Source organism: Schistocerca gregaria, unplaced genomic scaffold (genome assembly GCF_023897955.1).
Source record: "Schistocerca gregaria isolate iqSchGreg1 unplaced genomic scaffold, iqSchGreg1.2 ptg000885l, whole genome shotgun sequence".
Lineage (NCBI taxonomy): Eukaryota > Metazoa > Arthropoda > Insecta > Orthoptera > Acrididae > Schistocerca > Schistocerca gregaria.
Window position 1 is genome coordinate 116,757 of NW_026062246.1, and position 22,919 is coordinate 139,675.

Consider the following 22,919-nt stretch of genomic DNA (forward strand, 5'->3'; position numbering starts at 1 on the left):
TTACTTCCGTTCACAGCTAAATTGACGGCTCTGGGGTTGCGAAGGAGCAAAACAGCTTGTAGTTTGTTATCCATAAGGCTTCAACAACTCAGCGTGAAAATGCTTACTTCCCGTTATTACTACTTGCAGTTCTTTTGTGAAATTTTCAAGAAAAAATGTACTAGTAATAAAACTGAATTTCGTATGATATAACATGTAAAGTCACACAGTGTATGACCTGCTATATAATGACAGGCTGCAGGTCTTTACTTGCGAAATAAGTAAATAAATATTACTACTCACAGCTTTGCTTTTCCTCCTACCCCTGTAACAACGAGGCCAAAAGCAACGGACTGTGACTTTTGCCATGCGCGCCTCGGCATGGGAGAGCGAAAAGATGCTCGCAAACAGGGAAAGTGCGACACGGAAAGCCAGTGGAGGGGGTGTAAACCCCAAAAATAAGCGTGCGCGTCCGGTGTGGTCTAGTGGCTAGGATACCTGGCTTTCACCCAGGAGGCCCGGGTTCGATTCCCGGTACCGGAATGTAATTTTTTCGGAACAAATCACGACAAGTTTGGACCCTGCGAAATGCTGTTTCACGTCCTCCTCGCGTTATAGCTACTGGTTCATAAGCGTGAGCTGAAAACAGTCGAGAGAAACGGGCACGCAATGAAATTACTACGAGCAGCGGAATAAAGGGAGAAGAGACCCTGGTCCACTGTTGGACTGCTACCATAGAAATGTTACCTGTAAATACGCAGAGCCACTCCCTCTAAGCGCTGGAAGACAGAGTGCACCGAGGCCCGTTAGCTCAGTTGGTTAGAGCGTCGTGCTAATAACGCGAAGGTCGTGGGTTCGATCCCCCCACGGGCCACTTCGATTTTACTACTTCAAAAAGGCAACGCCGATTTCCCCGGGCAAGTATGGTGACAAAGAAATCGTCACATTGTGTGGGAGCTGATAGGGGACCCGAAAGCGACTTGTCGGGACGCGCTAAAACACTTCACAGGTCACAGCACGCTGAACACACAGTTTGTCGTCCGATCACCGCTACTGCGCGACGCTGGGCGTTGTCAGTGCTTGGGCGGGTGACCGCCTGCGAACACAGGGCGCTGCCGACAGTTTCAATTCGTATTTCTCTTTTCTCGTCGGTTTCGGAGCTGCAGCGCTATTCGGTCTAGGGCACTGGCGCCACGTTTTGCCTCTCGGTATGCCAAGTCGCGCCGTGCGGCCACAGTGAAATGAAGGAGCGTGTTGTAAAATTTTCAACAAAGAAAAAAAGAAATGTGCTAGTAATAAAACTGAATTTGTCTGACAGAACATGTAAAATCACACAATGCACGATAACAGGCAGCAGGTCTTTACTTGAGGCATAAGTAATGTTGTGCCCGCCTCGCCATACCTCTCTCAGTCGTTTCGCGTGCTTGTCCTTCTGATATAGGCCGATTGGAGAGCGTCAGCTCTCGCGTCAGCCGAGCAAAGTCGAGACAAGTCGAGACTCAAGCGGAATCGACGCACACAATATAGGGTGGCCTGCAGCCAGTAAGAGGAGGAAAGAAACATTAATTTAATGACGCGTGGCAAAAGTACTCATACGCAGAAGTAAAACGCAGGCTGCGGTGGCCGGGAATCGAACCCGGATCAACTGCTTGGAAGGCAACTATGCTGACCATTACACCACCACCGCACGGTTTTCTTCCGCGCACGCCGCGCTGTGTCTACTTCCCGCCTGTCGGCGGCGGCTGAAGGTGGTCGCAGCAGCAGGCGCATTACGGGGTAGGCGAGCGCATCCAGACAGCGTCTCTACGCACATTTCGCGTCCTTTGGCAAGAGTCGTCGCGTGCGTGCGCCGCAACACTACTTAGACGATCGCGTTCGGGCGTCATTTTTAAGCAGTGCAGCGCAGGATTCAGCGTTTGTAGCATTCTCTCGAGAGGATGCCACGGCGCTGGACGGCAGTCCCACTTTCCCTTCAGACGTCTGCCGCGGAGAGCACAAGGAAGCTGCAAACTAGCTGAGCATCGGTGGTTCAGTGGTAGAATGCTCGCCTGCCACGCGGGCGGCCCGGGTTCGATTCCCGGCCGATGCATCATTTTGTTTTTTCCCCGATAGTGGAGCTGCGTGTCCTTCGCACTCGAAGTGCGTGGGCCACGAGAATGAACCGCGGGATTCCGTGTGGAAACAACCAAACACGCAGCGCGCACGTCTTCTCGTTTGGACTCCTGCGTGCTATTTTGCATACTGGCGTCGGCCTATCATCGCAAGTTGCCTGCAGCGCCGGGAATGCACGTGTAGTAACAGAAAAAATGAGCCAGCAAGTGCAGACTCTCTACCACTAGTATTTGCTACTTGCCGAGATACCAGAAGGTTTGGCCATCACGTGCCTCGGTAGCGCAGTAGGCAGCGCGTAAGTCTCATAATCTTAAGGTCGTGAGTTCGATCCTCACCCGGGGCATTTAATTTACTTCCGTTCACAGCTAAATTGACGGCTCTGGGGTTGCGAAGGAGCAAAACAGCTTGTAGTTTGTTATCCATAAGGCTTCAACAACTCAGCGTGAAAATGCTTACTTCCCGTTATTACTACTTGCAGTTCTTTTGTGAAATTTTCAAGAAAAAATGTACTAGTAATAAAACTGAATTTCGTATGATATAACATGTAAAGTCACACAGTGTATGACCTGCTATATAATGACAGGCTGCAGGTCTTTACTTGCGAAATAAGTAAATAAATATTACTACTCACAGCTTTGCTTTTCCTCCTACCCCTGTAACAACGAGGCCAAAAGCAACGGACTGTGACTTTTGCCATGCGCGCCTCGGCATGGGAGAGCGAAAAGATGCTCGCAAACAGGGAAAGTGCGACACGGAAAGCCAGTGGAGGGGGTGTAAACCCCAAAAATAAGCGTGCGCGTCCGGTGTGGTCTAGTGGCTAGGATACCTGGCTTTCACCCAGGAGGCCCGGGTTCGATTCCCGGTACCGGAATGTAATTTTTTCGGAACAAATCACGACAAGTTTGGACCCTGCGAAATGCTGTTTCACGTCCTCCTCGCGTTATAGCTACTGGTTCATAAGCGTGAGCTGAAAACAGTCGAGAGAAACGGGCACGCAATGAAATTACTACGAGCAGCGGAATAAAGGGAGAAGAGACCCTGGTCCACTGTTGGACTGCTACCATAGAAATGTTACCTGTAAATACGCAGAGCCACTCCCTCTAAGCGCTGGAAGACAGAGTGCACCGAGGCCCGTTAGCTCAGTTGGTTAGAGCGTCGTGCTAATAACGCGAAGGTCGTGGGTTCGATCCCCCCACGGGCCACTTCGATTTTACTACTTCAAAAAGGCAACGCCGATTTCCCCGGGCAAGTATGGTGACAAAGAAATCGTCACATTGTGTGGGAGCTGATAGGGGACCCGAAAGCGACTTGTCGGGACGCGCTAAAACACTTCACAGGTCACAGCACGCTGAACACACAGTTTGTCGTCCGATCACCGCTACTGCGCGACGCTGGGCGTTGTCAGTGCTTGGGCGGGTGACCGCCTGCGAACACAGGGCGCTGCCGACAGTTTCAATTCGTATTTCTCTTTTCTCGTCGGTTTCGGAGCTGCAGCGCTATTCGGTCTAGGGCACTGGCGCCACGTTTTGCCTCTCGGTATGCCAAGTCGCGCCGTGCGGCCACAGTGAAATGAAGGAGCGTGTTGTAAAATTTTCAACAAAGAAAAAAAGAAATGTGCTAGTAATAAAACTGAATTTGTCTGACAGAACATGTAAAATCACACAATGCACGATAACAGGCAGCAGGTCTTTACTTGAGGCATAAGTAATGTTGTGCCCGCCTCGCCATACCTCTCTCAGTCGTTTCGCGTGCTTGTCCTTCTGATATAGGCCGATTGGAGAGCGTCAGCTCTCGCGTCAGCCGAGCAAAGTCGAGACAAGTCGAGACTCAAGCGGAATCGACGCACACAATATAGGGTGGCCTGCAGCCAGTAAGAGGAGGAAAGAAACATTAATTTAATGACGCGTGGCAAAAGTACTCATACGCAGAAGTAAAACGCAGGCTGCGGTGGCCGGGAATCGAACCCGGATCAACTGCTTGGAAGGCAACTATGCTGACCATTACACCACCACCGCACGGTTTTCTTCCGCGCACGCCGCGCTGTGTCTGCTTCCCGCCTGTCGGCGGCGGCTGAAGGTGGTCGCAGCAGCAGGCGCATTACGGGGTAGGCGAGCGCATCCAGACAGCGTCTCTACGCACATTTCGCGTCCTTTGGCAAGAGTCGTCGCGTGCGTGCGCCGCAACACTACTTAGACGATCGCGTTCGGGCGTCATTTTTAAGCAGTGCAGCGCAGGATTCAGCGTTTGTAGCATTCTCTCGAGAGGATGCCACGGCGCTGGACGGCAGTCCCACTTTCCCTTCAGACGTCTGCCGCGGAGAGCACAAGGAAGCTGCAAACTAGCTGAGCATCGGTGGTTCAGTGGTAGAATGCTCGCCTGCCACGCGGGCGGCCCGGGTTCGATTCCCGGCCGATGCATCATTTTGTTTTTTCCCCGATAGTGGAGCTGCGTGTCCTTCGCACTCGAAGTGCGTGGGCCACGAGAATGAACCGCGGGATTCCGTGTGGAAACAACCAAACACGCAGCGCGCACGTCTTCTCGTTTGGACTCCTGCGTGCTATTGTGCATACTGGCGTCGGCCTATCATCGCAAGTTGCCTGCAGCGCCGGGAATGCACGTGTAGTAACAGAAAAAATGAGCCAGCAAGTGCAGACTCTCTACCACTAGTATTTGCTACTTGCCGAGATACCAGAAGGTTTGGCCATCACGTGCCTCGGTAGCGCAGTAGGCAGCGCGTAAGTCTCATAATCTTAAGGTCGTGAGTTCGATCCTCACTCGGGGCATTTAATTTACTTCCGTTCACAGCTAAATTGACGGCTCTGGGGTTGCGAAGGAGCAAAACAGCTTGTAGTTTGTTATCCATAAGGCTTCAACAACTCAGCGTGAAAATGCTTACTTCCCGTTATTACTACTTGCAGTTCTTTTGTGAAATTTTCAAGAAAAAATGTACTAGTAATAAAACTGAATTTCGTATGATATAACATGTAAAGTCACACAGTGTATGACCTGCTATATAATGACAGGCTGCAGGTCTTTACTTGCGAAATAAGTAAATAAATATTACTACTCACAGCTTTGCTTTTCCTCCTACCCCTGTAACAACGAGGCCAAAAGCAACGGACTGTGACTTTTGCCATGCGCGCCTCGGCATGGGAGAGCGAAAAGATGCTCGCAAACAGGGAAAGTGCGACACGGAAAGCCAGTGGAGGGGGTGTAAACCCCAAAAATAAGCGTGCGCGTCCGGTGTGGTTTAGTGGCTAGGATACCTGGCTTTCACCCAGGAGGCCCGGGTTCGATTCCCGGTACCGGAATGTAATTTTTTCGGAACAAATCACGACAAGTTTGGACCCTGCGAAATGCTGTTTCACGTCCTCCTCGCGTTATAGCTACTGGTTCATAAGCGTGAGCTGAAAACAGTCGAGAGAAACGGGCACGCAATGAAATTACTACGAGCAGCGGAATAAAGGGAGAAGAGACCCTGGTCCACTGTTGGACTGCTACCATAGAAATGTTACCTGTAAATACGCAGAGCCACTCCCTCTAAGCGCTGGAAGACAGAGTGCACCGAGGCCCGTTAGCTCAGTTGGTTAGAGCGTCGTGCTAATAACGCGAAGGTCGTGGGTTCGATCCCCCCACGGGCCACTTCGATTTTACTACTTCAAAAAGGCAACGCCGATTTCCCCGGGCAAGTATGGTGACAAAGAAATCGTCACATTGTGTGGGAGCTGATAGGGGACCCGAAAGCGACTTGTCGGGACGCGCTAAAACACTTCACAGGTCACAGCACGCTGAACACACAGTTTGTCGTCCGATCACCGCTACTGCGCGACGCTGGGCGTTGTCAGTGCTTGGGCGGGTGACCGCCTGCGAACACAGGGCGCTGCCGACAGTTTCAATTCGTATTTCTCTTTTCTCGTCGGTTTCGGAGCTGCAGCGCTATTCGGTCTAGGGCACTGGCGCCACGTTTTGCCTCTCGGTATGCCAAGTCGCGCCGTGCGGCCACAGTGAAATGAAGGAGCGTGTTGTAAAATTTTCAACAAAGAAAAAAAGAAATGTGCTAGTAATAAAACTGAATTTGTCTGACAGAACATGTAAAATCACACAATGCACGATAACAGGCAGCAGGTCTTTACTTGAGGCATAAGTAATGTTGTGCCCGCCTCGCCATACCTCTCTCAGTCGTTTCGCGTGCTTGTCCTTCTGATATAGGCCGATTGGAGAGCGTCAGCTCTCGCGTCAGCCGAGCAAAGTCGAGACAAGTCGAGACTCAAGCGGAATCGACGCACACAATATAGGGTGGCCTGCAGCCAGTAAGAGGAGGAAAGAAACATTAATTTAATGACGCGTGGCAAAAGTACTCATACGCAGAAGTAAAACGCAGGCTGCGGTGGCCGGGAATCGAACCCGGATCAACTGCTTGGAAGGCAACTATGCTGACCATTACACCACCACCGCACGGTTTTCTTCCGCGCACGCCGCGCTGTGTCTGCTTCCCGCCTGTCGGCGGCGGCTGAAGGTGGTCGCAGCAGCAGGCGCATTACGGGGTAGGCGAGCGCATCCAGACAGCGTCTCTACGCACATTTCGCGTCCTTTGGCAAGAGTCGTCGCGTGCGTGCGCCGCAACACTACTTAGACGATCGCGTTCGGGCGTCATTTTTAAGCAGTGCAGCGCAGGATTCAGCGTTTGTAGCATTCTCTCGAGAGGATGCCACGGCGCTGGACGGCAGTCCCACTTTCCCTTCAGACGTCTGCCGCGGAGAGCACAAGGAAGCTGCAAACTAGCTGAGCATCGGTGGTTCAGTGGTAGAATGCTCGCCTGCCACGCGGGCGGCCCGGGTTCGATTCCCGGCCGATGCATCATTTTGTTTTTTCCCCGATAGTGGAGCTGCGTGTCCTTCGCACTCGAAGTGCGTGGGCCACGAGAATGAACCGCGGGATTCCGTGTGGAAACAACCAAACACGCAGCGCGCACGTCTTCTCGTTTGGACTCCTGCGTGCTATTGTGCATACTGGCGTCGGCCTATCATCGCAAGTTGCCTGCAGCGCCGGGAATGCACGTGTAGTAACAGAAAAAATGAGCCAGCAAGTGCAGACTCTCTACCACTAGTATTTGCTACTTGCCGAGATACCAGAAGGTTTGGCCATCACGTGCCTCGGTAGCGCAGTAGGCAGCGCGTAAGTCTCATAATCTTAAGGTCGTGAGTTCGATCCTCACTCGGGGCATTTAATTTACTTCCGTTCACAGCTAAATTGACGGCTCTGGGGTTGCGAAGGAGCAAAACAGCTTGTAGTTTGTTATCCATAAGGCTTCAACAACTCAGCGTGAAAATGCTTACTTCCCGTTATTACTACTTGCAGTTCTTTTGTGAAATTTTCAAGAAAAAATGTACTAGTAATAAAACTGAATTTCGTATGATATAACATGTAAAGTCACACAGTGTATGACCTGCTATATAATGACAGGCTGCAGGTCTTTACTTGCGAAATAAGTAAATAAATATTACTACTCACAGCTTTGCTTTTCCTCCTACCCCTGTAACAACGAGGCCAAAAGCAACGGACTGTGACTTTTGCCATGCGCGCCTCGGCATGGGAGAGCGAAAAGATGCTCGCAAACAGGGAAAGTGCGACACGGAAAGCCAGTGGAGGGGGTGTAAACCCCAAAAATAAGCGTGCGCGTCCGGTGTGGTCTAGTGGCTAGGATACCTGGCTTTCACCCAGGAGGCCCGGGTTCGATTCCCGGTACCGGAATGTAATTTTTTCGGAACAAATCACGACAAGTTTGGACCCTGCGAAATGCTGTTTCACGTCCTCCTCGCGTTATAGCTACTGGTTCATAAGCGTGAGCTGAAAACAGTCGAGAGAAACGGGCACGCAATGAAATTACTACGAGCAGCGGAATAAAGGGAGAAGAGACCCTGGTCCACTGTTGGACTGCTACCATAGAAATGTTACCTGTAAATACGCAGAGCCACTCCCTCTAAGCGCTGGAAGACAGAGTGCACCGAGGCCCGTTAGCTCAGTTGGTTAGAGCGTCGTGCTAATAACGCGAAGGTCGTGGGTTCGATCCCCCCACGGGCCACTTCGATTTTACTACTTCAAAAAGGCAACGCCGATTTCCCCGGGCAAGTATGGTGACAAAGAAATCGTCACATTGTGTGGGAGCTGATAGGGGACCCGAAAGCGACTTGTCGGGACGCGCTAAAACACTTCACAGGTCACAGCACGCTGAACACACAGTTTGTCGTCCGATCACCGCTACTGCGCGACGCTGGGCGTTGTCAGTGCTTGGGCGGGTGACCGCCTGCGAACACAGGGCGCTGCCGACAGTTTCAATTCGTATTTCTCTTTTCTCGTCGGTTTCGGAGCTGCAGCGCTATTCGGTCTAGGGCACTGGCGCCACGTTTTGCCTCTCGGTATGCCAAGTCGCGCCGTGCGGCCACAGTGAAATGAAGGAGCGTGTTGTAAAATTTTCAACAAAGAAAAAAAGAAATGTGCTAGTAATAAAACTGAATTTGTCTGACAGAACATGTAAAATCACACAATGCACGATAACAGGCAGCAGGTCTTTACTTGAGGCATAAGTAATGTTGTGCCCGCCTCGCCATACCTCTCTCAGTCGTTTCGCGTGCTTGTCCTTCTGATATAGGCCGATTGGAGAGCGTCAGCTCTCGCGTCAGCCGAGCAAAGTCGAGACAAGTCGAGACTCAAGCGGAATCGACGCACACAATATAGGGTGGCCTGCAGCCAGTAAGAGGAGGAAAGAAACATTAATTTAATGACGCGTGGCAAAAGTACTCATACGCAGAAGTAAAACGCAGGCTGCGGTGGCCGGGAATCGAACCCGGATCAACTGCTTGGAAGGCAACTATGCTGACCATTACACCACCACCGCACGGTTTTCTTCCGCGCACGCCGCGCTGTGTCTGCTTCCCGCCTGTCGGCGGCGGCTGAAGGTGGTCGCAGCAGCAGGCGCATTACAGGGTAGGCGAGCGCATCCAGACAGCGTCTCTACGCACATTTCGCGTCCTTTGGCAAGAGTCGTCGCGTGCGTGCGCCGCAACACTACTTAGACGATCGCGTTCGGGCGTCATTTTTAAGCAGTGCAGCGCAGGATTCAGCGTTTGTAGCATTCTCTCGAGAGGATGCCACGGCGCTGGACGGCAGTCCCACTTTCCCTTCAGACGTCTGCCGCGGAGAGCACAAGGAAGCTGCAAACTAGCTGAGCATCGGTGGTTCAGTGGTAGAATGCTCGCCTGCCACGCGGGCGGCCCGGGTTCGATTCCCGGCCGATGCATCATTTTGTTTTTTCCCCGATAGTGGAGCTGCGTGTCCTTCGCACTCGAAGTGCGTGGGCCACGAGAATGAACCGCGGGATTCCGTGTGGAAACAACCAAACACGCAGCGCGCACGTCTTCTCGTTTGGACTCCTGCGTGCTATTGTGCATACTGGCGTCGGCCTATCATCGCAAGTTGCCTGCAGCGCCGGGAATGCACGTGTAGTAACAGAAAAAATGAGCCAGCAAGTGCAGACTCTCTACCACTAGTATTTGCTACTTGCCGAGATACCAGAAGGTTTGGCCATCACGTGCCTCGGTAGCGCAGTAGGCAGCGCGTAAGTCTCATAATCTTAAGGTCGTGAGTTCGATCCTCACTCGGGGCATTTAATTTACTTCCGTTCACAGCTAAATTGACGGCTCTGGGGTTGCGAAGGAGCAAAACAGCTTGTAGTTTGTTATCCATAAGGCTTCAACAACTCAGCGTGAAAATGCTTACTTCCCGTTATTACTACTTGCAGTTCTTTTGTGAAATTTTCAAGAAAAAATGTACTAGTAATAAAACTGAATTTCGTATGATATAACATGTAAAGTCACACAGTGTATGACCTGCTATATAATGACAGGCTGCAGGTCTTTACTTGCGAAATAAGTAAATAAATATTACTACTCACAGCTTTGCTTTTCCTCCTACCCCTGTAACAACGAGGCCAAAAGCAACGGACTGTGACTTTTGCCATGCGCGCCTCGGCATGGGAGAGCGAAAAGATGCTCGCAAACAGGGAAAGTGCGACACGGAAAGCCAGTGGAGGGGGTGTAAACCCCAAAAATAAGCGTGCGCGTCCGGTGTGGTCTAGTGGCTAGGATACCTGGCTTTCACCCAGGAGGCCCGGGTTCGATTCCCGGTACCGGAATGTAATTTTTTCGGAACAAATCACGACAAGTTTGGACCCTGCGAAATGCTGTTTCACGTCCTCCTCGCGTTATAGCTACTGGTTCATAAGCGTGAGCTGAAAACAGTCGAGAGAAACGGGCACGCAATGAAATTACTACGAGCAGCGGAATAAAGGGAGAAGAGACCCTGGTCCACTGTTGGACTGCTACCATAGAAATGTTACCTGTAAATACGCAGAGCCACTCCCTCTAAGCGCTGGAAGACAGAGTGCACCGAGGCCCGTTAGCTCAGTTGGTTAGAGCGTCGTGCTAATAACGCGAAGGTCGTGGGTTCGATCCCCCCACGGGCCACTTCGATTTTACTACTTCAAAAAGGCAACGCCGATTTCCCCGGGCAAGTATGGTGACAAAGAAATCGTCACATTGTGTGGGAGCTGATAGGGGACCCGAAAGCGACTTGTCGGGACGCGCTAAAACACTTCACAGGTCACAGCACGCTGAACACACAGTTTGTCGTCCGATCACCGCTACTGCGCGACGCTGGGCGTTGTCAGTGCTTGGGCGGGTGACCGCCTGCGAACACAGGGCGCTGCCGACAGTTTCAATTCGTATTTCTCTTTTCTCGTCGGTTTCGGAGCTGCAGCGCTATTCGGTCTAGGGCACTGGCGCCACGTTTTGCCTCTCGGTATGCCAAGTCGCGCCGTGCGGCCACAGTGAAATGAAGGAGCGTGTTGTAAAATTTTCAACAAAGAAAAAAAGAAATGTGCTAGTAATAAAACTGAATTTGTCTGACAGAACATGTAAAATCACACAATGCACGATAACAGGCAGCAGGTCTTTACTTGAGGCATAAGTAATGTTGTGCCCGCCTCGCCATACCTCTCTCAGTCGTTTCGCGTGCTTGTCCTTCTGATATAGGCCGATTGGAGAGCGTCAGCTCTCGCGTCAGCCGAGCAAAGTCGAGACAAGTCGAGACTCAAGCGGAATCGACGCACACAATATAGGGTGGCCTGCAGCCAGTAAGAGGAGGAAAGAAACATTAATTTAATGACGCGTGGCAAAAGTACTCATACGCAGAAGTAAAACGCAGGCTGCGGTGGCCGGGAATCGAACCCGGATCAACTGCTTGGAAGGCAACTATGCTGACCATTACACCACCACCGCACGGTTTTCTTCCGCGCACGCCGCGCTGTGTCTGCTTCCCGCCTGTCGGCGGCGGCTGAAGGTGGTCGCAGCAGCAGGCGCATTACGGGGTAGGCGAGCGCATCCAGACAGCGTCTCTACGCACATTTCGCGTCCTTTGGCAAGAGTCGTCGCGTGCGTGCGCCGCAACACTACTTAGACGATCGCGTTCGGGCGTCATTTTTAAGCAGTGCAGCGCAGGATTCAGCGTTTGTAGCATTCTCTCGAGAGGATGCCACGGCGCTGGACGGCAGTCCCACTTTCCCTTCAGACGTCTGCCGCGGAGAGCACAAGGAAGCTGCAAACTAGCTGAGCATCGGTGGTTCAGTGGTAGAATGCTCGCCTGCCACGCGGGCGGCCCGGGTTCGATTCCCGGCCGATGCATCATTTTGTTTTTTCCCCGATAGTGGAGCTGCGTGTCCTTCGCACTCGAAGTGCGTGGGCCACGAGAATGAACCGCGGGATTCCGTGTGGAAACAACCAAACACGCAGCGCGCACGTCTTCTCGTTTGGACTCCTGCGTGCTATTGTGCATACTGGCGTCGGCCTATCATCGCAAGTTGCCTGCAGCGCCGGGAATGCACGTGTAGTAACAGAAAAAATGAGCCAGCAAGTGCAGACTCTCTACCACTAGTATTTGCTACTTGCCGAGATACCAGAAGGTTTGGCCATCACGTGCCTCGGTAGCGCAGTAGGCAGCGCGTAAGTCTCATAATCTTAAGGTCGTGAGTTCGATCCTCACTCGGGGCATTTAATTTACTTCCGTTCACAGCTAAATTGACGGCTCTGGGGTTGCGAAGGAGCAAAACAGCTTGTAGTTTGTTATCCATAAGGCTTCAACAACTCAGCGTGAAAATGCTTACTTCCCGTTATTACTACTTGCAGTTCTTTTGTGAAATTTTCAAGAAAAAATGTACTAGTAATAAAACTGAATTTCGTATGATATAACATGTAAAGTCACACAGTGTATGACCTGCTATATAATGACAGGCTGCAGGTCTTTACTTGCGAAATAAGTAAATAAATATTACTACTCACAGCTTTGCTTTTCCTCCTACCCCTGTAACAACGAGGCCAAAAGCAACGGACTGTGACTTTTGCCATGCGCGCCTCGGCATGGGAGAGCGAAAAGATGCTCGCAAACAGGGAAAGTGCGACACGGAAAGCCAGTGGAGGGGGTGTAAACCCCAAAAATAAGCGTGCGCGTCCGGTGTGGTCTAGTGGCTAGGATACCTGGCTTTCACCCAGGAGGCCCGGGTTCGATTCCCGGTACCGGAATGTAATTTTTTCGGAACAAATCACGACAAGTTTGGACCCTGCGAAATGCTGTTTCACGTCCTCCTCGCGTTATAGCTACTGGTTCATAAGCGTGAGCTGAAAACAGTCGAGAGAAACGGGCACGCAATGAAATTACTACGAGCAGCGGAATAAAGGGAGAAGAGACCCTGGTCCACTGTTGGACTGCTACCATAGAAATGTTACCTGTAAATACGCAGAGCCACTCCCTCTAAGCGCTGGAAGACAGAGTGCACCGAGGCCCGTTAGCTCACAGTCTGCCTGCAGCGGCGGTGGCGAGCGGTTCGTCGTGCTGTGCTTCGCTCTGCGGCTGGCTTTGTTTACATCCGCTGTGTAAGTCTGTGCGTTTTCGCCGGCGCTTCGCAGTAGTTAGATATTCTGTCAACGTTCGAAAATGCAGTAATGGCTCAACTTAGTAGAAAGGACACTCTGAAATTTACCTTTGATCGACGTTTTGCTCGACCTAAATCTTTCGAAATTGAGGATTGGTTAGAGGAAGCTGTTCAAGTTCCGTTTGAAGATACTGTTGGTTTTCACTTGTCAATTGTGAGTAGTGTGATGTACTTGAAGCTGAAAAACCCTGAGTTATGCGAACGAGTTGTCAATAATACCGGTGGTAAGCTTAAGTTTAAACACAGTGATGGAAATATTGGCGAAGTTACTGTCGATCATGTGGGACTTGGTATTCGAACAATTCGAATTTTTGAGCTACCCTTTGAAGTTCCTACAGATGCGATCAATCTTGTTATTGCACCCTTTGGGAAGGTCCTCAGTAATTTTGCAGAAAAATGGTCCGGTGCTCACAAATATCCGGTTTTGAACGGTGTCAGGCAGTTGAAGGTGGACTTATTACGACATATTCCGTCTTACATTAACGTTTGCGGTTATCGAGGTATCGTCATTTATGATGGTCAACCACGAACGTGTGCAGCTTGCAATTCTCCAGGTCATATTCGTTCTGAATGTATTCAAAGACGTGTTGTGCAGCTGCCGACAGGTGAACCGGTGAAGTCCGCGGAGATGACTATTTTGTCCACCACTTACGCTTCGGTGGCTCGCGACCAACCGACCGACCAACTGCCCATGGATACCGAAGTAGACATTCGCCCCCAACCAACCCTTCCTCCAACGGCCGAGCAACTTGTTGACATTTCTGAGCGACAAGAGCAACACCTGAGTGTGAGTGACGTGGTTGATTCCGTAGCGCAGTCCCCGACTCTGTCAACAGAACAAAATTCCACCTCCTCAGAGACGCAGGTCAGGACTGTGACTGCTGAATGTCGTTCCCCACAACCCCACCATGAAATCTCGGATTCCGATGAGCGTTGTCCACCTGCTAAATCCCCGCGGAAGAACAAGAAACGCAGAATCGCCCGCCAGGGTGCGGAAGAGGCGGCGGCGTCGTTGCGGGGAAAGGTGCAGCAAATCATGGACAAAGTCAGTGCAAAATCACCAGAATCCTCCCGACAACAGGCGCTAACTTCTGCACACCTGCGGGATGAAGATCGTGCAATCACGCTAACTGAGCCCTCTCGCGATGCTACCGGCCAGGTGTCTCCCATGTGCAGTGACGATGTTGATCATTGTTTAAAAGAACAACGACAACATCATCCTCTTGCGTCCAAGAACCCCAGCACTATAGACTGGGCGGCGGAACCAGAGGTCGAACACATGGACGCTGATGCAACTGATATTCCAGTCACTTCCCGATTTCCCGAACAGCCTTCTACGGCAGTAGAACCGGCACATGATGATAAGTTACTGGATCCACGGCAGGCAAACAAAGAAGAGGACTCTGACTTCTTTTAAAACGGCGCCGATTCCTTCTTACTCTCGTAAGAGCGTGAATGACTGATCAGCAGGCGTATAAAATTGGTACATTAAATATAAATAAAATCCGCAGTTCCCTCAAACTCGACAACATCGTAGACCTCTTATACGCCGCCGACATTGATATCCTCTTGCTTCAGGAGGTCGCCGACATTGCTTTGAACCACATTCCAGGTTATAATGTGACGGCCAATCCGGGACACGGTTCCGATTTAGGCACCGCTATTCTCACGAAAGAAGGAATTATCGTCCAGAATGTAGAACGACTCATAAGTTGTAGGGGAATTGGCGTGACTATCAATAATGTTAGACTCCTAAATCTGTATGCACCATCCGGCTCAACTAATAGGCGACGCCGAGCGGACTTTTTCAAGGAAGAAATACTTCCGCTTTTTGCAACACAATATGACCACCTAATATTGGCGGGAGATTTTAACTGTGTACTTAACGCCAAAGATCAGACGCCGCATTTCAATAAATCGATTGAATTAGAACAGATCGTCAAGGATTTACGTTTAGTCGATACGTGGGAGCACAAGTTTGGTACAACACCTGGTTTTACTCACGTCACGAATCATTCAGCGAATAGATTGGACCGCATTTACGTATCGGACACTCTCAGACAGCGAATTTTACAAACTGAGGTCTGGCCAACCAGTTTCTCCGACCATGCGGCTTATATTTGCACGCTGAATTTGGGGAAACAGGAAACCTACCGAGGCAAAGGACTATGGAAACTAAATGTTGCACATTTAGACGATCCTGAATGCAGAGAAGCCTTCACTCGAGCGTGGAATGAAAGTGAAGCCAAATTCAGTACGTACGGCTCGGCATTGCAATGGTGGCTCGAATGCGCTAAACCGAAAATTCGTAAATCCATGATACAATATTCCCGGAATAAGAACTGGTGGTTTAAGAGAACGATGGAGTTTTATTATCAATGTCTTCGAGACTTATATACTCTTGATGCCACTGTGATTGACAACTACCCCCGCATTAAAAGACTGCAAGCAAAAATATTACTTTTGAAACGAAAACAGATGGAAGGTTACAAAATTAGAGGTCGGGTTTCGACTATGGCAAAAGGCGAACAGCCATCCATTTATCACCTGATACGTGAAACTAAACGAGCACGGACAAAGATCTTAACTGAACTACAATCCGAAGACGGCACGATTCTAACTCGGCAACACGATATCAGAGACGCCGTTCAAACTTATTACACTGACTTGATGTCCAATAAACCTACCGACGACGAAGCCCTTGCAGAGTTCCGGAGCAGCTTAACGCACAGGCTTCGCCCTGCGGATGTAGCCGAACTCGTCACCGATGTAACGGAAGATGAACTGGAAGATGTGGTGTTCCACAGTCCAAAAAACAAATCTCCCGGATGTGACGGTCTCCCGGTGGAACTTTATCAAGTCTTCTGGCAACAACTGAAGACAAAGCTGACGGTGCTCTGCAACGAACTTCTCCAACCGGACATGCCCATTCCTCCGCCATTCAGTGAAGGACTTGTGGTCTTACTCCCGAAACGGACGAGCAATAACACCGTCGCAACTTTGCGACCCATTACGTTGCTCAACAGCGACTACAAAATTTTTGCTCGCATTCTCGCAACGAGAATGAAAACTGTGATGCATACCGTCATTGGATCACATCAAACGAGTGTTGGAAAGGACAGAGCTATATATCAGACATTATCAGACTATCGAGATGTGATTTCTGTTGCGGACGCTTGCAAAATCCGATGTGCTATCGTAACTTTAGATTTCGCACAGGCTTTCGACAGAGTGAACCATCCTTACCTTTTCCAGATAATGCAGACTCTGGGTTTTCCTCCGCAGTTCATCAGCATCATACAGAAATTGTTACGGAATAGTACATCCAAACTTGTCGTTAACGGTCAGCCAAGTCGCGCCGTCCCGATAAACAGTTCTGTTAGGCAGGGCTGCCCTATGTCGATGGCGCTGTTTGCCATTGCGATCGAACCGCTGCTAGTCACCTTGACGGAACGTTTACAAGGACTCCACATACACGGGCAGAAGATAGTGTGCCGAGCTTACGCTGATGATGTTACCTTCCTAGCTATGAATGTCAATGAGGTCGAGAGGGGTCTCCTGATCATCTCACAATATGAAAAGGCATCTGGTGCGAAACTGCATTGGACGAAATCAGGGATCATGAACGTTGGGCAAGGCATAGGCGCGATCGGTCATGGCCAGCTTAAAGAGATCACTAGGATGACGTGTCTCGGTGTCGATTTTCGGAACACCATCCGCCACACCATTGCCGCCAATTATAAGCAATTGCTCAACAAAATTCGTGCTTGTGCGAAGTTACATAGCGTCAGGAAATTGGACGAGCTTCAAAAGGTTGAATTGGCCAATATTTATATCACTGCCAAAATCAATTATGTGGCTCAAGTTTTGCCCATCCCCACCGATATAGCCAAATGCATGCTGTCCGCGCTTGGACACTTTGTATGTCGTGGCCAGATCTTTAAAGTTCGATATGACACCTTGACACTCCCAACGCGAGATGGCGGACTCAGTCTCACCGATGTACACAAAAAAGCGAAAGCTCTTTATTTCTGCAAAACTTACAAGCTATGGAAACAGTCACCGACCAGTCTGACCGCTCTTGTCCTGAATGAAATCGCACCGACTGATCTTCAACCGCCAATTGATGTGCACCATATACCGACTGCGCTCTACCACTTCAAGAGTTTTCTCTTAGAGTATAGTTATGTCCATACAACAGTCTCTGAAAAGAATTTGACGACAGTTAAGGCAATCTACAACTCCTTTGTGGCAACTAAATCACGGAATGTTATCGAACAAAAATTTCCAAACTACAACTGGGACGCGACGTGGCAAAACATCCACAGCCCCTACTTACCTTCGCAAGTAAAGGCGACGTGGTACGCTGCCGTCAATAGAAAAATCCCGACGCAGTCCAGGCTTCATGCAATTCATTTGCAGGACTCGCCAATGTGTGTCACGTGTAATCTCATAGACAGCGAAGAACACCGTTTCGTCTGTGGTACCACGAAAGATATATGGGGTTACGCCCGACAGAAACTGTCGAGCATCAAGAGGACCTCACCATCTGCGATAACGCCAGCTGACTTTCTCAACCCTGAAGCAATCCCATTTCCCAGGACAAAGCGGAATGCTGTCAACTGGATAATAGGTCACACAGTGCACTATATTTTTAGTACTGGCGATAAGAACAAAGACGATTTCGTTCTATACCTGACCCTGCAGCACAGCATGATCGCACGCGAACGTAACTACAAGGCGACCTTTGCCAACTTTTTAAGCAAGACCATTGTGTGATATGCGATTCGACACTCGACCCGTCAGTCTTGCCATGACGGGGAACGTAATATTTAAAGAACGCCCGAAACTATACCACGAGACATGAATGCATGTTTAACCTTCTTTCGAAGTAAGGCGAAACCGACTATTCGTTACATCATTGAGGAGCAGCAGAGGACAATAACAGACGAAAGATGTGAAGACAACACTAGAGAAAACAACAAACACTTTTCGTTTTCTTATATTTTGCACCAACAAAGGAGAAGATTCCTTTTTAATCACTTATTTCTTATTTATTTATTTATTAATCCTAACCAGAAAAGGTACTTTAGTTCGACACTGCTTAACATAGTTGATAGTGTCATCATTTTTTTTTTTTGCCGTTAACGCCTCACTCACCTAGAAGAAATGGATTGAGTTCTGGTGGAAGAATGGATCCCTTCTGGAAGATCCTCATAAAAAAAAAAAAAAAAAAAAAAAAAAAAAAGAGGAAAAAAAAAGTGGTTCAAACAAAATTATAAATAAAAAAAAAAAAAAAAAAAAAAAAAAAAAAAAAAAAAAAGTTGGTTAGAGCGTCGTGCTAATAACGCGAAGGTCGTGGGTTCGATCCCCCCACGGGCCACTTCGATTTTACTACTTCAAAAAGGCAACGCCGATTTCCCCGGGCAAGTATGGTGACAAAGAAATCGTCACATTGTGTGGGAGCTGATAGGGGACCCGAAAGCGACTTGTCGGGACGCGCTAAAACACTTCACAGGTCACAGCACGCTGAACACACAGTTTGTCGTCCGATCACCGCTACTGCGCGACGCTGGGCGTTGTCAGTGCTTGGGCGGGTGACCGCCTGCGAACACAGGGCGCTGCCGACAGTTTCAATTCGTATTTCTCTTTTCTCGTCGGTTTCGGAGCTGCAGCGCTATTCGGTCTAGGGCACTGGCGCCACGTTTTGCCTCTCGGTATGCCAAGTCGCGCCGTGCGGCCACAGTGAAATGAAGGAGCGTGTTGTAAAATTTTCAACAAAGAAAAAAAGAAATGTGCTAGTAATAAAACTGAATTTGTCTGACAGAACATGTAAAATCACACAATGCACGATAACAGGCAGCAGGTCTTTACTTGAGGCATAAGTAATGTTGTGCCCGCCTCGCCATACCTCTCTCAGTCGTTTCGCGTGCTTGTCCTTCTGATATAGGCCGATTGGAGAGCGTCAGCTCTCGCGTCAGCCGAGCAAAGTCGAGACAAGTCGAGACTCAAGCGGAATCGACGCACACAATATAGGGTGGCCTGCAGCCAGTAAGAGGAGGAAAGAAACATTAATTTAATGACGCGTGGCAAAAGTACTCATACGCAGAAGTAAAACGCAGGCTGCGGTGGCCGGGAATCGAACCCGGATCAACTGCTTGGAAGGCAACTATGCTGACCATTACACCACCACCGCACGGTTTTCTTCCGCGCACGCCGCGCTGTGTCTGCTTCCCGCCTGTCGGCGGCGGCTGAAGGTGGTCGCAGCAGCAGGCGCATTACGGGGTAGGCGAGCGCATCCAGACAGCGTCTCTACGCACATTTCGCGTCCTTTGGCAAGAGTCGTCGCGTGCGTGCGCCGCAACACTACTTAGACGATCGCGTTCGGGCGTCATTTTTAAGCAGTGCAGCGCAGGATTCAGCGTTTGTAGCATTCTCTCGAGAGGATGCCACGGCGCTGGACGGCAGTCCCACTTTCCCTTCAGACGTCTGCCGCGGAGAGCACAAGGAAGCTGCAAACTAGCTGAGCATCGGTGGTTCAGTGGTAGAATGCTCGCCTGCCACGCGGGCGGCCCGGGTTCGATTCCCGGCCGATGCATCATTTTGTTTTTTCCCCGATAGTGGAGCTGCGTGTCCTTCGCACTCGAAGTGCGTGGGCCACGAGAATGAACCGCGGGATTCCGTGTGGAAACAACCAAACACGCAGCGCGCACGTCTTCTCGTTTGGACTCCTGCGTGCTATTGTGCATACTGGCGTCGGCCTATCATCGCAAGTTGCCTGCAGCGCCGGGAATGCACGTGTAGTAACAGAAAAAATGAGCCAGCAAGTGCAGACTCTCTACCACTAGTATTTGCTACTTGCCGAGATACCAGAAGGTTTGGCCATCACGTGCCTCGGTAGCGCAGTAGGCAGCGCGTAAGTCTCATAATCTTAAGGTCGTGAGTTCGATCCTCACTCGGGGCATTTAATTTACTTCCGTTCACAGCTAAATTGACGGCTCTGGGGTTGCGAAGGAGCAAAACAGCTTGTAGTTTGTTATCCATAAGGCTTCAACAACTCAGCGTGAAAATGCTTACTTCCCGTTATTACTACTTGCAGTTCTTTTGTGAAATTTTCAAGAAAAAATGTACTAGTAATAAAACTGAATTTCGTATGATATAACATGTAAAGTCACACAGTGTATGACCTGCTATATAATGACAGGCTGCAGGTCTTTACTTGCGAAATAAGTAAATAAATATTACTACTCACAGCTTTGCTTTTCCTCCTACCCCTGTAACAACGAGGCCAAAAGCAACGGACTGTGACTTTTGCCATGCGCGCCTCGGCATGGGAGAGCGAAAAGATGCTCGCAAACAGGGAAAGTGCGACACGGAAAGCCAGTGGAGGGGGTGTAAACCCCAAAAATAAGCGTGCGCGTCCGGTGTGGTCTAGTGGCTAGGATACCTGGCTTTCACCCAGGAGGCCCGGGTTCGATTCCCGGTACCGGAATGTAATTTTTTCGGAACAAATCACGACAAGTTTGGACCCTGCGAAATGCTGTTTCACGTCCTCCTCGCGTTATAGCTACTGGTTCATAAGCGTGAGCTGAAAACAGTCGAGAGAAACGGGCACGCAATGAAATTACTACGAGCAGCGGAATAAAGGGAGAAGAGACCCTGGTCCACTGTTGGACTGCTACCATAGAAATGTTACCTGTAAATACGCAGAGCCACTCCCTCTAAGCGCTGGAAGACAGAGTGCACCGAGGCCCGTTAGCTCAGTTGGTTAGAGCGTCGTGCTAATAACGCGAAGGTCGTGGGTTCGATCCCCCCACGGGCCACTTCGATTTTACTACTTCAAAAAGGCAACGCCGATTTCCCCGGGCAAGTATGGTGACAAAGAAATCGTCACATTGTGTGGGAGCTGATAGGGGACCCGAAAGCGACTTGTCGGGACGCGCTAAAACACTTCACAGGTCACAGCACGCTGAACACACAGTTTGTCGTCCGATCACCGCTACTGCGCGACGCTGGGCGTTGTCAGTGCTTGGGCGGGTGACCGCCTGCGAACACAGGGCGCTGCCGACAGTTTCAATTCGTATTTCTCTTTTCTCGTCGGTTTCGGAGCTGCAGCGCTATTCGGTCTAGGGCACTGGCGCCACGTTTTGCCTCTCGGTATGCCAAGTCGCGCCGTGCGGCCACAGTGAAATGAAGGAGCGTGTTGTAAAATTTTCAACAAAGAAAAAAAGAAATGTGCTAGTAATAAAACTGAATTTGTCTGACAGAACATGTAAAATCACACAATGCACGATAACAGGCAGCAGGTCTTTACTTGAGGCATAAGTAATGTTGTGCCCGCCTCGCCATACCTCTCTCAGTCGTTTCGCGTGCTTGTCCTTCTGATATAGGCCGATTGGAGAGCGTCAGCTCTCGCGTCAGCCGAGCAAAGTCGAGACAAGTCGAGACTCAAGCGGAATCGACGCACACAATATAGGGTGGCCTGCAGCCAGTAAGAGGAGGAAAGAAACATTAATTTAATGACGCGTGGCAAAAGTACTCATACGCAGAAGTAAAACGCAGGCTGCGGTGGCCGGGAATCGAACCCGGATCAACTGCTTGGAAGGCAACTATGCTGACCATTACACCACCACCGCACGGTTTTCTTCCGCGCACGCCGCGCTGTGTCTGCTTCCCGCCTGTCGGCGGCGGCTGAAGGTGGTCGCAGCAGCAGGCGCATTACGGGGTAGGCGAGCGCATCCAGACAGCGTCTCTACGCACATTTCGCGTCCTTTGGCAAGAGTCGTCGCGTGCGTGCGCCGCAACACTACTTAGACGATCGCGTTCGGGCGTCATTTTTAAGCAGTGCAGCGCAGGATTCAGCGTTTGTAGCATTCTCTCGAGAGGATGCCACGGCGCTGGACGGCAGTCCCACTTTCCCTTCAGACGTCTGCCGCGGAGAGCACAAGGAAGCTGCAAACTAGCTGAGCATCGGTGGTTCAGTGGTAGAATGCTCGCCTGCCACGCGGGCGGCCCGGGTTCGATTCCCGGCCGATGCATCATTTTGTTTTTTCCCCGATAGTGGAGCTGCGTGTCCTTCGCACTCGAAGTGCGTGGGCCACGAGAATGAACCGCGGGATTCCGTGTGGAAACAACCAAACACGCAGCGCGCACGTCTTCTCGTTTGGACTCCTGCGTGCTATTGTGCATACTGGCGTCGGCCTATCATCGCAAGTTGCCTGCAGCGCCGGGAATGCACGTGTAGTAACAGAAAAAATGAGCCAGCAAGTGCAGACTCTCTACCACTAGTATTTGCTACTTGCCGAGATACCAGAAGGTTTGGCCATCACGTGCCTCGGTAGCGCAGTAGGCAGCGCGTAAGTCTCATAATCTTAAGGTCGTGAGTTCGATCCTCACTCGGGGCATTTAATTTACTTCCGTTCACAGCTAAATTGACGGCTCTGGGGTTGCGAAGGAGCAAAACAGCTTGTAGTTTGTTATCCATAAGGCTTCAACAACTCAGCGTGAAAATGCTTACTTCCCGTTATTACTACTTGCAGTTCTTTTGTGAAATTTTCAAGAAAAAATGTACTAGTAATAAAACTGAATTTCGTATGATATAACATGTAAAGTCACACAGTGTATGACCTGCTATATAATGACAGGCTGCAGGTCTTTACTTGCGAAATAAGTAAATAAATATTACTACTCACAGCTTTGCTTTTCCTCCTACCCCTGTAACAACGAGGCCAAAAGCAACGGACTGTGACTTTTGCCATGCGCGCCTCGGCATGGGAGAGCGAAAAGA

At 50.2% G+C, this 22,919-nt stretch overlaps 34 non-coding genes across 34 annotated transcripts; 27 read left to right on the forward strand and 7 right to left on the reverse strand.

Moving 5' to 3' along the window:
- The first annotated feature begins 450 nt into the window (after positions 1-450).
- Trnae-uuc (transfer RNA glutamic acid (anticodon UUC)) lies at positions 451-522 on the forward strand. The gene has a single exon. It is a non-coding gene; the product is annotated as a tRNA-Glu (tRNA).
- A 257-nt stretch (positions 523-779) lies between these two features.
- On the forward strand, positions 780-853 carry Trnai-aau (transfer RNA isoleucine (anticodon AAU)). The gene has a single exon. It is a non-coding gene; the product is annotated as a tRNA-Ile (tRNA).
- A 741-nt stretch (positions 854-1,594) lies between these two features.
- Trnag-ucc (transfer RNA glycine (anticodon UCC)) lies at positions 1,595-1,666 on the reverse strand. The gene has a single exon. It is a non-coding gene; the product is annotated as a tRNA-Gly (tRNA).
- Positions 1,667-1,997: 331 nt separating this feature from the next.
- On the forward strand, positions 1,998-2,068 carry Trnag-gcc (transfer RNA glycine (anticodon GCC)). Its single transcript has one exon. It is a non-coding gene; the product is annotated as a tRNA-Gly (tRNA).
- A 293-nt stretch (positions 2,069-2,361) lies between these two features.
- Trnam-cau (transfer RNA methionine (anticodon CAU)) lies at positions 2,362-2,434 on the forward strand. Its single transcript has one exon. It is a non-coding gene; the product is annotated as a tRNA-Met (tRNA).
- Positions 2,435-2,890: 456 nt separating this feature from the next.
- Trnae-uuc (transfer RNA glutamic acid (anticodon UUC)) lies at positions 2,891-2,962 on the forward strand. The gene has a single exon. It is a non-coding gene; the product is annotated as a tRNA-Glu (tRNA).
- Positions 2,963-3,219: 257 nt separating this feature from the next.
- On the forward strand, positions 3,220-3,293 carry Trnai-aau (transfer RNA isoleucine (anticodon AAU)). Its single transcript has one exon. It is a non-coding gene; the product is annotated as a tRNA-Ile (tRNA).
- Positions 3,294-4,034: 741 nt separating this feature from the next.
- Trnag-ucc (transfer RNA glycine (anticodon UCC)) lies at positions 4,035-4,106 on the reverse strand. Its single transcript has one exon. It is a non-coding gene; the product is annotated as a tRNA-Gly (tRNA).
- Positions 4,107-4,437: 331 nt separating this feature from the next.
- Trnag-gcc (transfer RNA glycine (anticodon GCC)) lies at positions 4,438-4,508 on the forward strand. The gene has a single exon. It is a non-coding gene; the product is annotated as a tRNA-Gly (tRNA).
- Positions 4,509-4,801: 293 nt separating this feature from the next.
- On the forward strand, positions 4,802-4,874 carry Trnam-cau (transfer RNA methionine (anticodon CAU)). Its single transcript has one exon. It is a non-coding gene; the product is annotated as a tRNA-Met (tRNA).
- A 456-nt stretch (positions 4,875-5,330) lies between these two features.
- Trnae-uuc (transfer RNA glutamic acid (anticodon UUC)) lies at positions 5,331-5,402 on the forward strand. The gene has a single exon. It is a non-coding gene; the product is annotated as a tRNA-Glu (tRNA).
- A 257-nt stretch (positions 5,403-5,659) lies between these two features.
- Positions 5,660-5,733, forward strand: Trnai-aau (transfer RNA isoleucine (anticodon AAU)). Its single transcript has one exon. It is a non-coding gene; the product is annotated as a tRNA-Ile (tRNA).
- Positions 5,734-6,474: 741 nt separating this feature from the next.
- On the reverse strand, positions 6,475-6,546 carry Trnag-ucc (transfer RNA glycine (anticodon UCC)). Its single transcript has one exon. It is a non-coding gene; the product is annotated as a tRNA-Gly (tRNA).
- A 331-nt stretch (positions 6,547-6,877) lies between these two features.
- Positions 6,878-6,948, forward strand: Trnag-gcc (transfer RNA glycine (anticodon GCC)). The gene has a single exon. It is a non-coding gene; the product is annotated as a tRNA-Gly (tRNA).
- A 293-nt stretch (positions 6,949-7,241) lies between these two features.
- Positions 7,242-7,314, forward strand: Trnam-cau (transfer RNA methionine (anticodon CAU)). Its single transcript has one exon. It is a non-coding gene; the product is annotated as a tRNA-Met (tRNA).
- Positions 7,315-7,770: 456 nt separating this feature from the next.
- Trnae-uuc (transfer RNA glutamic acid (anticodon UUC)) lies at positions 7,771-7,842 on the forward strand. Its single transcript has one exon. It is a non-coding gene; the product is annotated as a tRNA-Glu (tRNA).
- Positions 7,843-8,099: 257 nt separating this feature from the next.
- Trnai-aau (transfer RNA isoleucine (anticodon AAU)) lies at positions 8,100-8,173 on the forward strand. Its single transcript has one exon. It is a non-coding gene; the product is annotated as a tRNA-Ile (tRNA).
- A 741-nt stretch (positions 8,174-8,914) lies between these two features.
- Trnag-ucc (transfer RNA glycine (anticodon UCC)) lies at positions 8,915-8,986 on the reverse strand. The gene has a single exon. It is a non-coding gene; the product is annotated as a tRNA-Gly (tRNA).
- A 331-nt stretch (positions 8,987-9,317) lies between these two features.
- On the forward strand, positions 9,318-9,388 carry Trnag-gcc (transfer RNA glycine (anticodon GCC)). The gene has a single exon. It is a non-coding gene; the product is annotated as a tRNA-Gly (tRNA).
- A 293-nt stretch (positions 9,389-9,681) lies between these two features.
- Positions 9,682-9,754, forward strand: Trnam-cau (transfer RNA methionine (anticodon CAU)). Its single transcript has one exon. It is a non-coding gene; the product is annotated as a tRNA-Met (tRNA).
- Positions 9,755-10,210: 456 nt separating this feature from the next.
- Positions 10,211-10,282, forward strand: Trnae-uuc (transfer RNA glutamic acid (anticodon UUC)). The gene has a single exon. It is a non-coding gene; the product is annotated as a tRNA-Glu (tRNA).
- A 257-nt stretch (positions 10,283-10,539) lies between these two features.
- Trnai-aau (transfer RNA isoleucine (anticodon AAU)) lies at positions 10,540-10,613 on the forward strand. Its single transcript has one exon. It is a non-coding gene; the product is annotated as a tRNA-Ile (tRNA).
- A 741-nt stretch (positions 10,614-11,354) lies between these two features.
- Positions 11,355-11,426, reverse strand: Trnag-ucc (transfer RNA glycine (anticodon UCC)). The gene has a single exon. It is a non-coding gene; the product is annotated as a tRNA-Gly (tRNA).
- Positions 11,427-11,757: 331 nt separating this feature from the next.
- Positions 11,758-11,828, forward strand: Trnag-gcc (transfer RNA glycine (anticodon GCC)). The gene has a single exon. It is a non-coding gene; the product is annotated as a tRNA-Gly (tRNA).
- A 293-nt stretch (positions 11,829-12,121) lies between these two features.
- On the forward strand, positions 12,122-12,194 carry Trnam-cau (transfer RNA methionine (anticodon CAU)). The gene has a single exon. It is a non-coding gene; the product is annotated as a tRNA-Met (tRNA).
- A 456-nt stretch (positions 12,195-12,650) lies between these two features.
- On the forward strand, positions 12,651-12,722 carry Trnae-uuc (transfer RNA glutamic acid (anticodon UUC)). Its single transcript has one exon. It is a non-coding gene; the product is annotated as a tRNA-Glu (tRNA).
- Positions 12,723-19,256: 6,534 nt separating this feature from the next.
- Positions 19,257-19,328, reverse strand: Trnag-ucc (transfer RNA glycine (anticodon UCC)). The gene has a single exon. It is a non-coding gene; the product is annotated as a tRNA-Gly (tRNA).
- Positions 19,329-19,659: 331 nt separating this feature from the next.
- Positions 19,660-19,730, forward strand: Trnag-gcc (transfer RNA glycine (anticodon GCC)). The gene has a single exon. It is a non-coding gene; the product is annotated as a tRNA-Gly (tRNA).
- A 293-nt stretch (positions 19,731-20,023) lies between these two features.
- Positions 20,024-20,096, forward strand: Trnam-cau (transfer RNA methionine (anticodon CAU)). Its single transcript has one exon. It is a non-coding gene; the product is annotated as a tRNA-Met (tRNA).
- Positions 20,097-20,552: 456 nt separating this feature from the next.
- On the forward strand, positions 20,553-20,624 carry Trnae-uuc (transfer RNA glutamic acid (anticodon UUC)). Its single transcript has one exon. It is a non-coding gene; the product is annotated as a tRNA-Glu (tRNA).
- Positions 20,625-20,881: 257 nt separating this feature from the next.
- Positions 20,882-20,955, forward strand: Trnai-aau (transfer RNA isoleucine (anticodon AAU)). Its single transcript has one exon. It is a non-coding gene; the product is annotated as a tRNA-Ile (tRNA).
- Positions 20,956-21,696: 741 nt separating this feature from the next.
- Trnag-ucc (transfer RNA glycine (anticodon UCC)) lies at positions 21,697-21,768 on the reverse strand. The gene has a single exon. It is a non-coding gene; the product is annotated as a tRNA-Gly (tRNA).
- Positions 21,769-22,099: 331 nt separating this feature from the next.
- On the forward strand, positions 22,100-22,170 carry Trnag-gcc (transfer RNA glycine (anticodon GCC)). The gene has a single exon. It is a non-coding gene; the product is annotated as a tRNA-Gly (tRNA).
- A 293-nt stretch (positions 22,171-22,463) lies between these two features.
- Trnam-cau (transfer RNA methionine (anticodon CAU)) lies at positions 22,464-22,536 on the forward strand. Its single transcript has one exon. It is a non-coding gene; the product is annotated as a tRNA-Met (tRNA).
- The last annotated feature ends 383 nt before the right edge of the window (positions 22,537-22,919 follow it).